At 36.0% G+C, this 13,358-nt stretch overlaps 1 protein-coding gene across 1 annotated transcript in view; it reads right to left on the bottom strand.

Moving 5' to 3' along the window:
- LOC111501885 (endothelin converting enzyme 1) overlaps positions 1 to 13,358 on the bottom strand; it is a 354,283-nt gene that overhangs the window by 181,454 nt on the left and 159,471 nt on the right. The gene's annotated exons all lie outside the window — the stretch shown is intronic.

The following is a 13,358-nucleotide window of genomic DNA, read 5'->3' as shown; positions in this document are numbered from 1 at the left end:
GCACCCAAATTTTCTGGGGAAAAATTCAAATAGGAGTGCAAGAAATGGATTTTAAAAGACATGCGACATCTCATTCTGCAGTAGTTTTCAAGTAGTTCTTCTACAAGTGTTTCTTTTTTTCTACTTTCTTGTTTCCTAAAAACTCCTAAACAACTCTTTTGAAAAAACTCCACGCAGCTAATTCAACATAACCTGATTTTTGATCACTTAGTAGTTTTATAATTTGTGGTCCAACAAATATACCCTCCTTGAGCTTTGCATCACTTAATTTTGGAAAAACGTGTTTGAGATATTTAAACACACCAACTTCTTTGTCTAATGCTTTTACAAAATTTTTCATTAACCCCAGTTTAATGTGTAATGGAGGTAAAAAAACGTTTTTGGGATTAAGAAGAGGTATATTCTTCACGTTAGTTTGACTTGGAATATATTTATCTCTCGGAGGCCTTTCTTTTACTTGATAATGGCTCTTTGTTGCCCTACTGTTCCAAAGGCAAAAAAAACAGCAAAACTTCGTAAATCCACCCTGAAGACCTAGTAATAGTCCAATGACTTTTAGGTCACCACATATTTGCCACGTATACGTATTATAACTTATTGCATTTAGAATAAGTGACATATTTTTGTGTGTTTCCTTCATGGCAACTGCATGTGCAAGAGGAATAGAGGGTCTTTTGTTACCATTATGGAGCAGAACGGCTTTCAAACTTGTATTAGACGCTGCGATGCCAGATTTTAAACAATTTCTTCAATTTGGGGGAAAATCAAATTTGGACTCAAAAATCTTACGTGTTAGGAAATTTTTACTAAAAATTAACAAAGAACTGCCCTTGGCATTACAGTCGTAAATTGGCTGTAAACTAGTGTTACCTTTTATTTATTCTGAACAACGATCTGTGAGATTTGTGTTTCCGAAATATTCTATATTTTTCTTTGAAATGGATAGGAAACAGATAGGAACAGCTGGAATGAACCTACGAACCTGAAACTCCACTCACAAAGTAGACACTTTATATGCAAATTGCTTTATTTTGATCACGGATATAACTGCAAATATCGTTAGGTTTTGTTTTTTCTCTTCGACTCGATGCATTTGATACCGTTCAATAAATTCCACAATCTTCAACGGTGAAGGGTGTTTCATGAGTGTTGGTCTAAAATGAACTGGACATGGACATGGACATTTCTTATACAAAAAAACATGTAACATAAACTGCTATTGTAACGAAAAATAATTGTAAGAAATGAATATTTTTGAAAATTCTGTTCAAAAGTAGCATGATTGTTGGTTTCAAATTTGCAGGATGTTTGCAGAAATTTTGCGGTAGCACAGTCAAAAAATGTACCCCTTTTGGTAAAAATACTACACATTTGTGAACGCTGGCGAGTGGGCTGTTGAAAAAATGAGGTGAATGTTCAAATTTCGCGAGCTACATACATTCGATTAGCATTTTTTTATTTTTTTTTATGTTGGTACATCCGTCTCAAACATACGTTCACAGTTTCTGCCGTTTAGAATTTTTAGTTTGTTGGTAAAAAATGGAATTAGGTGCTCAAAATACTCGAAATGTTGACAGTGGCATACAATGATTGTACTCTGAGACAAAAAAATGTTTACCAGTGGCACAAGCTTTTTACAGAAGATCGAGAAGATGTGAATGACGACGCTTGCCCTGGACGCCCCAACACATCAACAACCGATGAAAATGTTACGGAGAATCGTCAAATCAATATTAGAGACGTTGCTGTGGATGTCGGCATATCGGTTGGCTCATACCATGCAACTTTATTGGAAAATTTTGGGCATGAAGCTTGTGACAGCGAAGTTCGTTCGAAAATTGCTGAATTTTGACAAAAAAAAACCTCCTATGGGTCATAACTTGTGACGAATCATGGGTATACGATTTCTTGCCATATGGTCGTACGGTCGTATCTTGAACTTACGCTCCGCTTGCGAGAAGTAATACGAGGAAAACGTCCGGTATTGTAGAAAAACAATTCATGTCTTAGCATCACGAAAATCTTCCTAATTTTTTTGTCAAAAACAACACCGTAATCATGCCACAGTCACTGTATTCACCCGATTCGGCCCCCTGTGACTTTTTACTATTCCCAAGATTGAAGAGACCCATGGAAGGACGACTGAGGAGATTAAAATTGAGGGGGACTACTTTGATGGGGACAAAATAGGAATTGATAGATAAATAAATAACATTTTCTGAGGAAAATGGAAATTCACCCCATTTTTTGAACAGAGTAAGTAAGTTATTTGATTTGCAAAAGTACTTGATTGTCATCATTATTTTGGAGACCCCTGTCCTCAACTAAGCCTGTTCTGCTAGCAGAACCACGTTGGATTTTCACATTAATTTTCACATTTTTGTACCTAATTCCTGAACTTTCTGCTTCTCATTCAACGGAGTTCTCCTAGCTAGTCGTTAGGCTAGGAGAACTCAACAACAGAAAAAACATTATGATGAATGAGACTACTTTGAACTTGCAATAATTTTAGACTCATTGTCTCTTTGAGAAAATTAAGGTTTTATAAGAATAAGTCAAACATACACTGCAATAATAATGGGAATATGGCACACTTCCAAAGAGTTTGTATTATGGTCCATAGGTGGCAGCTCGATCCAGAAACATTAGAACAAAAAAAACTTATGTGGCATAGCCCCTTCTCTTTCTCAAGAACTCAATTTTCTGCTCCTTTCATTTTTTGAATATTGAAGTGATTATATCAGACGCACATTTAGAAGTGAATATAATTTTTTGAAAACATTTTTCAAGTTTGGAAAGATAAAAATGATAATGAGCATTTCAATGACAGTTTGAGCTTCTATTTCTCAGTTTTGCTGTTTTTTCATTTGTTGTGTGTTTATTCGATAGGTTCTGCTAGCTTCACCGTTGAATTGATAGAACCAAATCGAAATATAAACACGTAAAAAGCCAAACTGGTTCTGACAGCTTAACTGGGGTAATTTGATGATTGATTTTCAAAGGTTATGAATCTGGTCAGCTGTGGTTGGTTTGAAGGTGTGAGTGATGGGATTTGCCTACGTACCTAATTGGAAAAGATAACTATTTTAATTAGAATTATCAACAAACTAACGGCATCTGCAGCAATGTCATCAAAATAGTATCCTCTCTTCGAAAAACTGCTATACCAAACGATATATTGCTGAATTCAATTCATAGATACCTATCATATCAATAAAAAAAAGGTTTGCGTTTTTCCGTCACATCTGACATCACTTCAGTTAACATTTCTATACCGAGACATGGTTGAAACTCGTATCGGAAGCTTTAGATGAACAACGGAGTATTGTGTTTCGAACAGTTATGTTAATTTCAATTCATTTACATTTTGATTGTCAGCAATTCATGATTATCATTTTGGTTTGGCGCCACTTCAGAACGATTTTAATGCAAATTATGACAGAAGTAATTGATTACTTGACCTCTGTACAAAAATGAACTCGTAGATAGTGATGTACGTAATATGTCCGGAAAATACTGTTTTTTGACGAGTAGACACATTTCTAGGACGAGCCGTAGGCAAGTCCGGGAGGTCTGCTAGGCTCAAAAAACTGTTTTCGAACGCGTTGTGTACACTATTTTTTTATTATATTTCTTCGTGGAACAGAATTTCGACCATTTCAATTCTTATTTGTATTAAATATTGAAACTCGAACAGAAGATAGGTACTAAGAGAAACATTATAATTTCTATTTATAATATGATATAATAATAATAATGTTTATTCATAAATATACAACAGCACAAGATAGTAACTTGTAAACAAAGCAATACAAACAAACATGGAGAAACCCACTAAAACCGAAGCTGTGCGTGGGAATTCTTTAGTTGCGCAATGCATAACTGATGTGCAGAATTGATTTTACATGCTATGACAAAAATTTAATATTAAACTAAGACTAAAGGACACAAACGAATGATTAATTTTTTAAAAGGAAAGGTATGTTATATATATAAATGAAAATGCATTTAACAGTAAACGAGTATGAACGAACAATGACAACGTACATATTTTGTTTTAATAATATTTATATGAAAATTCACGCAATTGCCAATATTGATGGGATTAAATTTGTATGAAATGCTTGGTATATTTAAATGCCTTTTGATGAAGTCAGAACAAAATGGCAAAGTTTCCCATTCACATTGATCATTTCATCCTTGTCGTTTTTGGATCAATTGACATTTCTGTCAGTTATTTCCGTCTACACGCCCTGGCTCTGACTCAATAACTGTTGCTACCTGAAAATGAAGCAAATTAAGTTGACAAGTTCATATCCTACAATTGTAGTAGTTTGTTAAAATTACCTTTAGATAAAGAAATGTAAAGAAAAGATAAATACCTCCGAATAATGTCACCACAGACAATTCCGATAAGTTTGTTGGGGGTTGTAATGGACACCAATATGTCTTGGCACGATCATGTCGCTGAACTGCTTCTCAAAGGCTTGGAACACTGTTCCGAACCAGAAAATTGTACACATCTCAGCAACTTTTGATGCTTCATAAAGCATCAACCTGCAAAAGCTTTCCTAAAACCATTATTTCTGACAGTCAGCAGGGTATTCCTAATATCAGTCCACAGGGAAATAGCATTATAACTGCAGTTGCTAAGAGATCCACTAGCAACTTCAAAATCGATTTCTGCAACATCAGAGGACTCAACTCAAATATACACTCACGGCACCAACATCTGCAATCAAATAGTCCTCATATTCTTGCGCTCACAGACACCAAAGTCAGTGCTGTCAATTTTCTATATTCCGGCTATTATTTCCACTCCCGATTCGGACATAACTTTGGAATATCTCTTTTTATCAGAAGCAATCTCTCCTGTCAACGAGAAGAAATGCTGGAACCCCGAAACTTTGATGTTATGTGGTTCAAAATAATATCAAAGAAGATCACCAAATTCATATGATGCGTTTATCGACCACCTAGCGATACACACTATAAGGCACTATTCTCTTTACTTGCAAACACCATTGACCTTCTGCGAATCAATAATCCCAGTGCCGACATTTCCATATTCGGTGACTTCAATGTCCACAATATCGAATGGTTCAAATTTTCAAATATCAACGACGAACAAGTTCGCGAAGCTGAGGCTTTTGCAATAAGCAGCGGACTTACTCAGATTATAAATGAGCCAACTATGATTCCTGATCTTGATGGATCCATACCTTACAACAAATCGAGAAATTCACACAGTCACCGTAAGGTCTCCCTTGGGATCTTCTGACCACAAACTCATTTCAGTGTTGAGCGAATTACCGATAAATGTTGGGGAATAATCTAAGCTGCGCAGAGTTTGGCATTACAGATCAGCTGAATGATGGGAATACGAAATTTCTCCTGGCTAGATGTTTGTTTCAGCTCTAAAGATCCATCAACTTGTGTTTCTGAAGTCAGGGAAGTTATTTTATCATCCATGGATGCATATATTCCTTTTTCAATGAAACGAAACAAGGCAAACATTGGTTCAACAAAAATTGCGAGCAAGCTGTTGCCTCCAAAAATCTCGCCTACCGGCAGTGGTGCAGAAATCTCAGTGCCAAAAACCGAACTAGGTTTGTTGATGTTCGCAACAGCTGCAAACTCAGGATAAATGAAAGCAAATAACTTCAGAATCAGAGAATTAGGGATAAACTGCTTGCCAATTCCAACCGGTCTAGATCCTTCTGGTCTGTAGAAGCTGTTGATCAGAACTTTACAAAATCCACAATTCCACTACTAACACGCGCGGATGGTTCAATTGCAACAACAGCCAAAGAAAATGCAAATCTACTAGCTGAACAATTTGCGTCCCACTCCACTGTCGATTTTCTGGAAAAGGCACCACCTACTATTCCCACACTAGAATGCACAATGCTGGAAATTACTTTTCGTCTAGTCAGGCGAATTTTGAAACAGCTCAATATCCAAAGCGTCTAGCCCTGATGAAGTGCACGTCATCGTACTTAAAAAGTGCGCAAATGAACTCTCCGAGTCTTTCGGCTTTCATTCTTCACTTGCCAAATATTTGCATAAGTTACTTTCTTACATAGCTCTTTCATTTTTCATCAATAATAATTTTCCCAGTTCAATGTTGAATTCATTTTGTGTTAGTTGCAGGGTTTGATACACGGATCGAGTATCAGATGCACAAATTGATGTTTCAAAAAACTTTCATCAAATTTCAATTTCAATACTAATAACCGCAGAAAAAAATTATAAGTGAATTCCATTTCGATTGAATTCAAATTCCCACACTGATTTCCCATAATTTCGATGATATGTGACCCAATTTGGTGTAATAGAGGCGAGTAAGTTCATTCAGCGATTTCTGATTCAATCAACTTTTGATTCAATCATTGGTCCACTATTGGTCGACTATAAGTCGGTAATAAACGTCGCCGAATAAGCGATCTTGGTGTATGCATGGAGATATCATTAGGAGTTCAAGATGAAGGATTGAAGTTATCAAAAAATGTAATAGTTTTAGATGACAATGCATTAGACTTTTTACAATCAAAGGTTTTTTTGAGGAAATGACATATTTTGCTTTTGATAATCGCATCTTTCAGATTTTTCAAAATCTAGAAATCTATGGGTGTATTCCGAGCAGTACATACGTTATTACAATTGAAAGGTATATATTGTCAGAAGAGATTAATTTTTTAAAAGTGTTGGCTTTCTACTTTTCCATCTTCATACAAAAAAAAGTGGGAATCTTCCAAAGAAAGCAAGAAAGCAATTAATTTCAAAATGAACTCTTCACAAAGATGTGAAGAAGTAACTTCCAGACACAAACTGGAAGAAAAGCACAAACTGGAAGAAAGACAGCACCCACTATTAACACACTAGAATCCACAATGCCGGAAATTATTTTTCGGCTAGTCAGGCGTATTTTGAAACAGCTCAACATCAACAAGGCGCCTGGTCCTGATGAAAGGCTCGTCATCGTACTTGAAAAGTGCGCAAATGAACTCGCACTAGTATTTTGCATACTTTTCAACCTGTCTTACAAGAAAGGGGTTTTCCTTCTTGTTGGAAGATTACTTGCGTTCAGCATATTCCCAAAAAGGTCAAGAAAAATCTTTCAAATGACTATATACGCGTCGCTTCGATATCAGTGATATTAATATTTGGAAGGCTTTAACATCTTGAGCTATTATCAATATGGCTTTCAGAAACAAAGATCAACAGGCGACCTTCTATATTCGGAGTAACGCAATCGAGAAACATGGAGAGTCAAGAGCTGTTTGGAAGAAACCAAGAATACAATATATTAATTTGCTGACGACAGCACGCTTGCCATTCCATTTGGATTCCAAGACATTGGCTGCGGATGCCCATTTTCACCGGCAGTAGGAGGTTGCATATCTTAATGAGGATCTAGAAGAGATTTCGAATTGGGGTGAAAGTAACCAGGTTCAATTCAATGCCACAAAAACCCAGACAATTTCGTTTTCTGCTTCGATAAGTTTGTTGGGGGTTGAAATGGACACCAATATGTCTTGGCACAATCATGTCCCTGAAATTGCAAAGGCTGCTTCCCAAAAGCTTGGAACACTATTCCGGAACAGAAAACTGTACACACCTCAAAAACATTTGATGCTTTATGAAGCTCAGATAAGATCTTCTTTGGAGTATTGTTCTCATGAATGGATCTCCGCCCCTAAGCATACCCTGAAGTAGCTGGATTCTTGATTGGAGACGCGAGCATCACGTACAATCTTCATAGTCTGGAATATCGAAAAAAGGTTAGAGATTTGTCTCTCGTGTATAATACTTTCACGGGAAGTGTTCAAGTGACTTGGCTTATTTGATTCCAAAAATAGCGGTACATATCAAAAATACGCGACGGATTATGGTACAAGAACTCCTTCATTTGGAGAACTGCGTTCATGTTGAAGGAACTTCCTGAGAACTTCGTATTGCAGTAGTTTCAAAAAAAATTGATGCGTATATTGATTCTAATCAACTGATTTCAATAACGATTTTAACCCATCAAGGACTGGTATTGCCATACGGCAACAGAAATGAACAGTTTTCTGTTGCTCAAATTTCTATAGATTTCTCATCGAAAACATAGATGGCGGTATTCACGCCAATAGTTTGTTGCAGTGTCAGTTGAAAGAATCGTGTGTTGTGTTTGTCTGTTCACTCCAGTGATATAAAAACACGATTTCGTTAGGGAATATCAAGAAGACTTCTCAAAAATGGATATCAAGTTTACGTAAGTATAAATACAAAGAGTCTGTTACAGTTTTCGAAAATAAATTCATTACGATAGCTTTAGGAATATATTATCAACGTAACGGCGGCAGAAATTATGGTAGTTTGCAAAATCTTTCGAAATCGTGAAGCTTTGGAACTCGATGTTGCCATGTGGCAACACGAGTCCTTTCGGTGGACTACTTTTTTACATTTTGCTTCTTTTTTTCTAGCGATGGGGTAACTCTCGAAGAAGCTCTTCAAATTGCTTATAATGATGATTTAGATGTCGACCAAATCTATATTGAGCCTCCGAATGAGGGTGCGATCACAGATGAGGATTCCGGTGCGAAGGATGAAGGCGGACTCGTTGATAATTCATCTCGGATTCAATTGAATGCTCCAGTTCAACTTGTTTTACATGGTGAAGATGATGAATTGGTTGAACCAGAAACGGAACATGTAGAAAAAGTTACTTATGAGGACATTGAATGCATCAAAGGCGATCTGGTAGAAAGTTCAGAAAATGATTGTCGTTCAGATTATGAATTTTTTAAAACTTTAACCCCAACAGAAATGTTCGAGTTATTCATAGACCATGACATACTTTCTTTACTGGTAGAAGAATCAAACAAGTACGCGCAATTTAAAAACTTGCCATCTCCTCAAATTACTTTAGATGAAATGAAATGTTTCATTGCTATCCTGATTTTATCGGGATATTGTTAATTACCTGGAAAAAAAATTGCTAGAATACTGATGGCGATCTTGGTAACCAACTAGTGATGGATGCAATGAGTAGAGACCGATTTTTAACAATTTGGCGGTATCTACACTGCGCAGATAATAATGCACTAGATCCAAATAACAAATTCTACAAGCTGCGACCTCTAAGTGATCTACTGCGGCAAAAATTTCTGATTTTTTTTGTTCCAGAAGAAGATTCAAACTACGATGAGTGTATGGTCGAATACTTTGGAAAGCACTCATGCAAGCAATTCATCCAAGGTAAACCAATCACATTTGGATACAAGATATGGTCGCTGAACAGCAAATACGGATATCTTGTGAATTTTCCCTTATATCAAGGCAAAGATAGGCGCGTGAACGAAGAATACCAAACTGTGTTTGGAAAATCTACTGCTCCTTTGCTGATACTACTGGATGAGTTACCAGAAGAAAAGAAAAAACAGCGATACAACCTATTCACAGACAATTTATTTACAAGCTTGCACCTTCTTAGTCATCTGAAATCAAGAGGTTTCTCATCCACAGGAACCATTCGCGGCAACCGAATCCCTAAAAATTGCCCGTTAGTATCCAAAAAGGATATGACTAAGAAAGATCGTGGTGACTTCGATTCCTGTTTGGATAGAACTAACGGAATTTTACTAACGCGTTGGACTGACAATAATGTAGTTTCAGCAGCTTCGACCAAATATGGGGTAACCCCACTTGCTAGTGTAAAACGATATTCAGCGAAGGAGAAAAAAATTGTTCAAGTAACAAGACCGAACTTGATTTCCAAATATAATGCATTTATGGGTGGCACGGATCTGATGGATGAAAATATTGCACGCTGGAGGATAAGTATACGTGGAAAAAAATGGTGGTGGTGTCTTTTCCCATGGCTACTTGATGCCGCAATTCGAAATGCCTGGGTCCTGTACAAGCAGTCTGGTAACAAAATAATTCAACTACACTTTCGTCAAGAAATTGTTAAAACATACCTCAACAAGTACAAGAATACACCGAAAGGAAAAGGTAGACCATCTGCAAGTAAATCGAGCAGATCGTACAGCCGTGTTGGTGATGATGTGCGATTTGATCTGCTCACACCAGTAGAAAAAAAATGAGATGCAATGGCGACAATTTCAAATCAATTATGCGCACAAAATGCATCAAATGTAATGTAGGAGTTTGTTTGTCATGCAATGTTGAATACCATACACGAATGTAGTTTTTTTTAATCAATAAAAATATTTTTTTTATGAAACATAGCAGTGTAAGTTACTCGCGTTGTCATATGGCAACACTAATTTTTGAAGGAAGTAAGAAAAATTTCACTATATTTTTTTGGCAAATCTATTTTTTTTTGTTCTGAAAATACAATTTGGAAATATACTTTTGCAAAATTCCGTCCTTAATGGGTTAATACTATCAAAAATACTGTATTATTGTTGACAAACTCATATACGACTGAAAGAATTGATAACCTATGGTTGCATTTTAGGTTTTATACCTTGTAGAATCATTTATGAAGAGTTATTTTTTTTCTGGACTCGATAAAAAAAAGGTTTTCCACATGGTTCCAACTTAGCAAGACATATTGTAGATGAACGTGCAGTACATTTTGAAATTAGTCATAAAAGTGATGTAACATTCCACATATCTAATGAACGAACGAATATTCAAGGTAGCCGATCTGCCTAATGATAGAAATAGAGAGGAGCTTCTAATAATCTTTAATCCATTCCAATCGCCACTGTACATAAACCCGTAATTACTGGTATTGGGATCTCCGACTAGAATGTCTAATTATAAACATAATTAAAGTTTTAGCAGCCGGAAAATTGTTTGATGAGGTTGGATGTTAAACCCTTGGGCAATATTGTTTTCTTGCAACTAGTAATGCTCGTTTTACATTACACAGTTTTGACAGTAAAACAAAAATATTACTTTTTGCCAGGCCATTGTTGTTTTCATACTACATGTTTAAGAATTCAAAATAAGTTACTTCTTCGTTTGTTTTTTATCTTAACAAAAAGATAAATGATTTGTGTCTGCTAAGGAACATAGCTGCCGTATATGGCTGTCAAATTTCAAATGTGCATTCAGTTTTCAACATGAGATGGAAATCTTCATAATCATTCATTAAAATGATCTCTTCTCTTCCTAGAGAATTTTCTGACACTGTTATCACTCTCATTTCAAAGAGAAAAAATCCATTAATGATCAGTGATTTGAGGCCTATAGCTTTATTGAAAACTTACTACAAATTACTAACGATGATTGTAGCGGAAAGAGTAAAAACTGTGTTGCCAAAAATTTTAGGAGACGAGCAGAACTGTGGAACAGAAAAGTCAATATTCAACAACCTTCTTTTAATCAGATATACTATTTTAAACTGGAAAACCGGACCAAAAACTGAAGGAGGTATTATAAATATTGATTTTTCCCAGGCATTTGATAGTGTTAATCATTCATATCTTTGGCAAACTATGGATATTATGGGATTCAGTAATAAAATAATACAGGCATTGAAAAACATGTATAGCACTGCAAATTCTCTCATAATGATAAATGGCTTTCTGTCTGAAAGATTCGACATAAAGAGTTCAATAAGGCAGGGCCGTCACCTGTCGATGATTTCATTCAGTATTTCAATTCAAACTCCAAACGGGATAAAGATAGCTTCGGCTTGTGAAGACAATGTTACAATTTTTTCACGAATCCAAAGGATATCCACGTTCTGAACAATTTGATTGGAATATATTGTGAGGCATCTAATGCAAATGTTAACTATGAAAAATCTGTAATCTTACCTCTAGGAAGCTTCATACATAACTTTTCACAAAACTTTTCTGTCAAAGAAGATTATAAAATATTAGGAATGAGAGTATGTGCAGATTTCAATGAGATACGAAAAAAATTGGACTTAATTATACACAATATGCACGTACTGTTAGAAACCAATTAACACGGAATTTAGAAAAAAATTTAATTTGTAAACATGCTTGTGCTTTCTAAAGCGTGGTATTTGGCACAAGTTTTACCAATTTCTCAGTATCATATACAGAAAATGAAACTTCTAACGAGTAATTGTATATGGAGTGGTCATCTATATAGAGTTAGCAAGGACCAACTTTATCTATCGTATAAAAAGGAAGGGCTAAATCTTATTAATTATGAATTGGAAGCAAAAGCTCTTTTCGTCAAAATCCTTCAAAATTTCTTGGCCACCTGTGACGGAAAAATATCTTTTGAACGGGTACACTTATAATAATGAAATTTGGAGTGTGGAAATAAACGGATGTAGGCTGCTTAACTGGTCATAACAGGTGACGCAATAGTCATAAATGACGTCACAAGGCCACTGTGATCAAAAATTTTAAATGGGACCCTATGGCAAGTGACAGCTCGTTTGAAAGGTATTGAAAATACCTATTCAGTCATACCAATTTTGTTTGGGTTTCGGCTGATTTTGATTGATAAATTGAAGAAATACGAAAATTATAGTTTCGCATTTAATTAATAAAGATTTAAGAACCAGTTCTTATAATAAGTGTTCAAAATGTGCTCCATCTACTTCCTGGCAGTAATGCATCCTATTGCTAAACTCTTGTCGTACTCGTCCCAGTGTGTCAGCGGAAATTGCCCTACATTCTTCAACAATTCGTTGTTTCAGAATGGCAATACTGTCAGGTGCTGTAGCGTAAACCTTAGATTTCAAGTACCCACATAGAAATAAATCTAATGGTGTAAGGTCCGGTGACCGAGCTGGCCATTCGATCGAACCTCGTCGTCCAATCCATCTACCACGATATTCTTCATCTAGGTAACGTCTTACTGCACCGTAATAGTGTGCAGGAGCACCATCTTGTTGAAACGTTATTTCCAAGTTGTCGAATTCATCTGGATTATCTTCTAGAATTTCAAGAATTAACGCCCCAATATCAGTTTGTAACATCTCCAGATACAATTCACCGGTTAAGTTAGCATTGAGAAAAAGAGGCCCAACTATGTGGTTTCCCAAAATACCTGCCCAAACATTTACTTTTTCTGGAAATTGAGTATGTTTTTCACGAAATATTGTGTCACTCCAATACCTCACATTTTGAGTGTTAACATTTCCATTGAGAAAGAAAGTACTTTCGTCACTAAAACAAATTGTCTGTATGTAGCCTGGTTGTTGGTTCATTTTATCGGACATAGTTTCACAGAATTCTAGTCTTCGGTCGGGGTCATCATCTGAAAGTTGGTGCACCATTTTTAATTTGTATGGATGAAATTTGTTTTTAGCCAACACACTATGTACTGTCCTTTGACTGACTTCACAGATAGACGCAACTTGGGCTGTGGAAGAAGTAGGGTTCACTACCATTTCTCCAAGTATGTCA

Source organism: Leptinotarsa decemlineata, unplaced genomic scaffold (assembly GCF_025532065.1).
Source record: "Leptinotarsa decemlineata unplaced genomic scaffold, Ldec_3_MD MMD2_tig00001719_RagTag_RagTag, whole genome shotgun sequence".
Classification (NCBI taxonomy): domain Eukaryota; kingdom Metazoa; phylum Arthropoda; class Insecta; order Coleoptera; family Chrysomelidae; genus Leptinotarsa; species Leptinotarsa decemlineata.
This window is presented reverse-complemented; position numbering and strand designations above follow the sequence as displayed.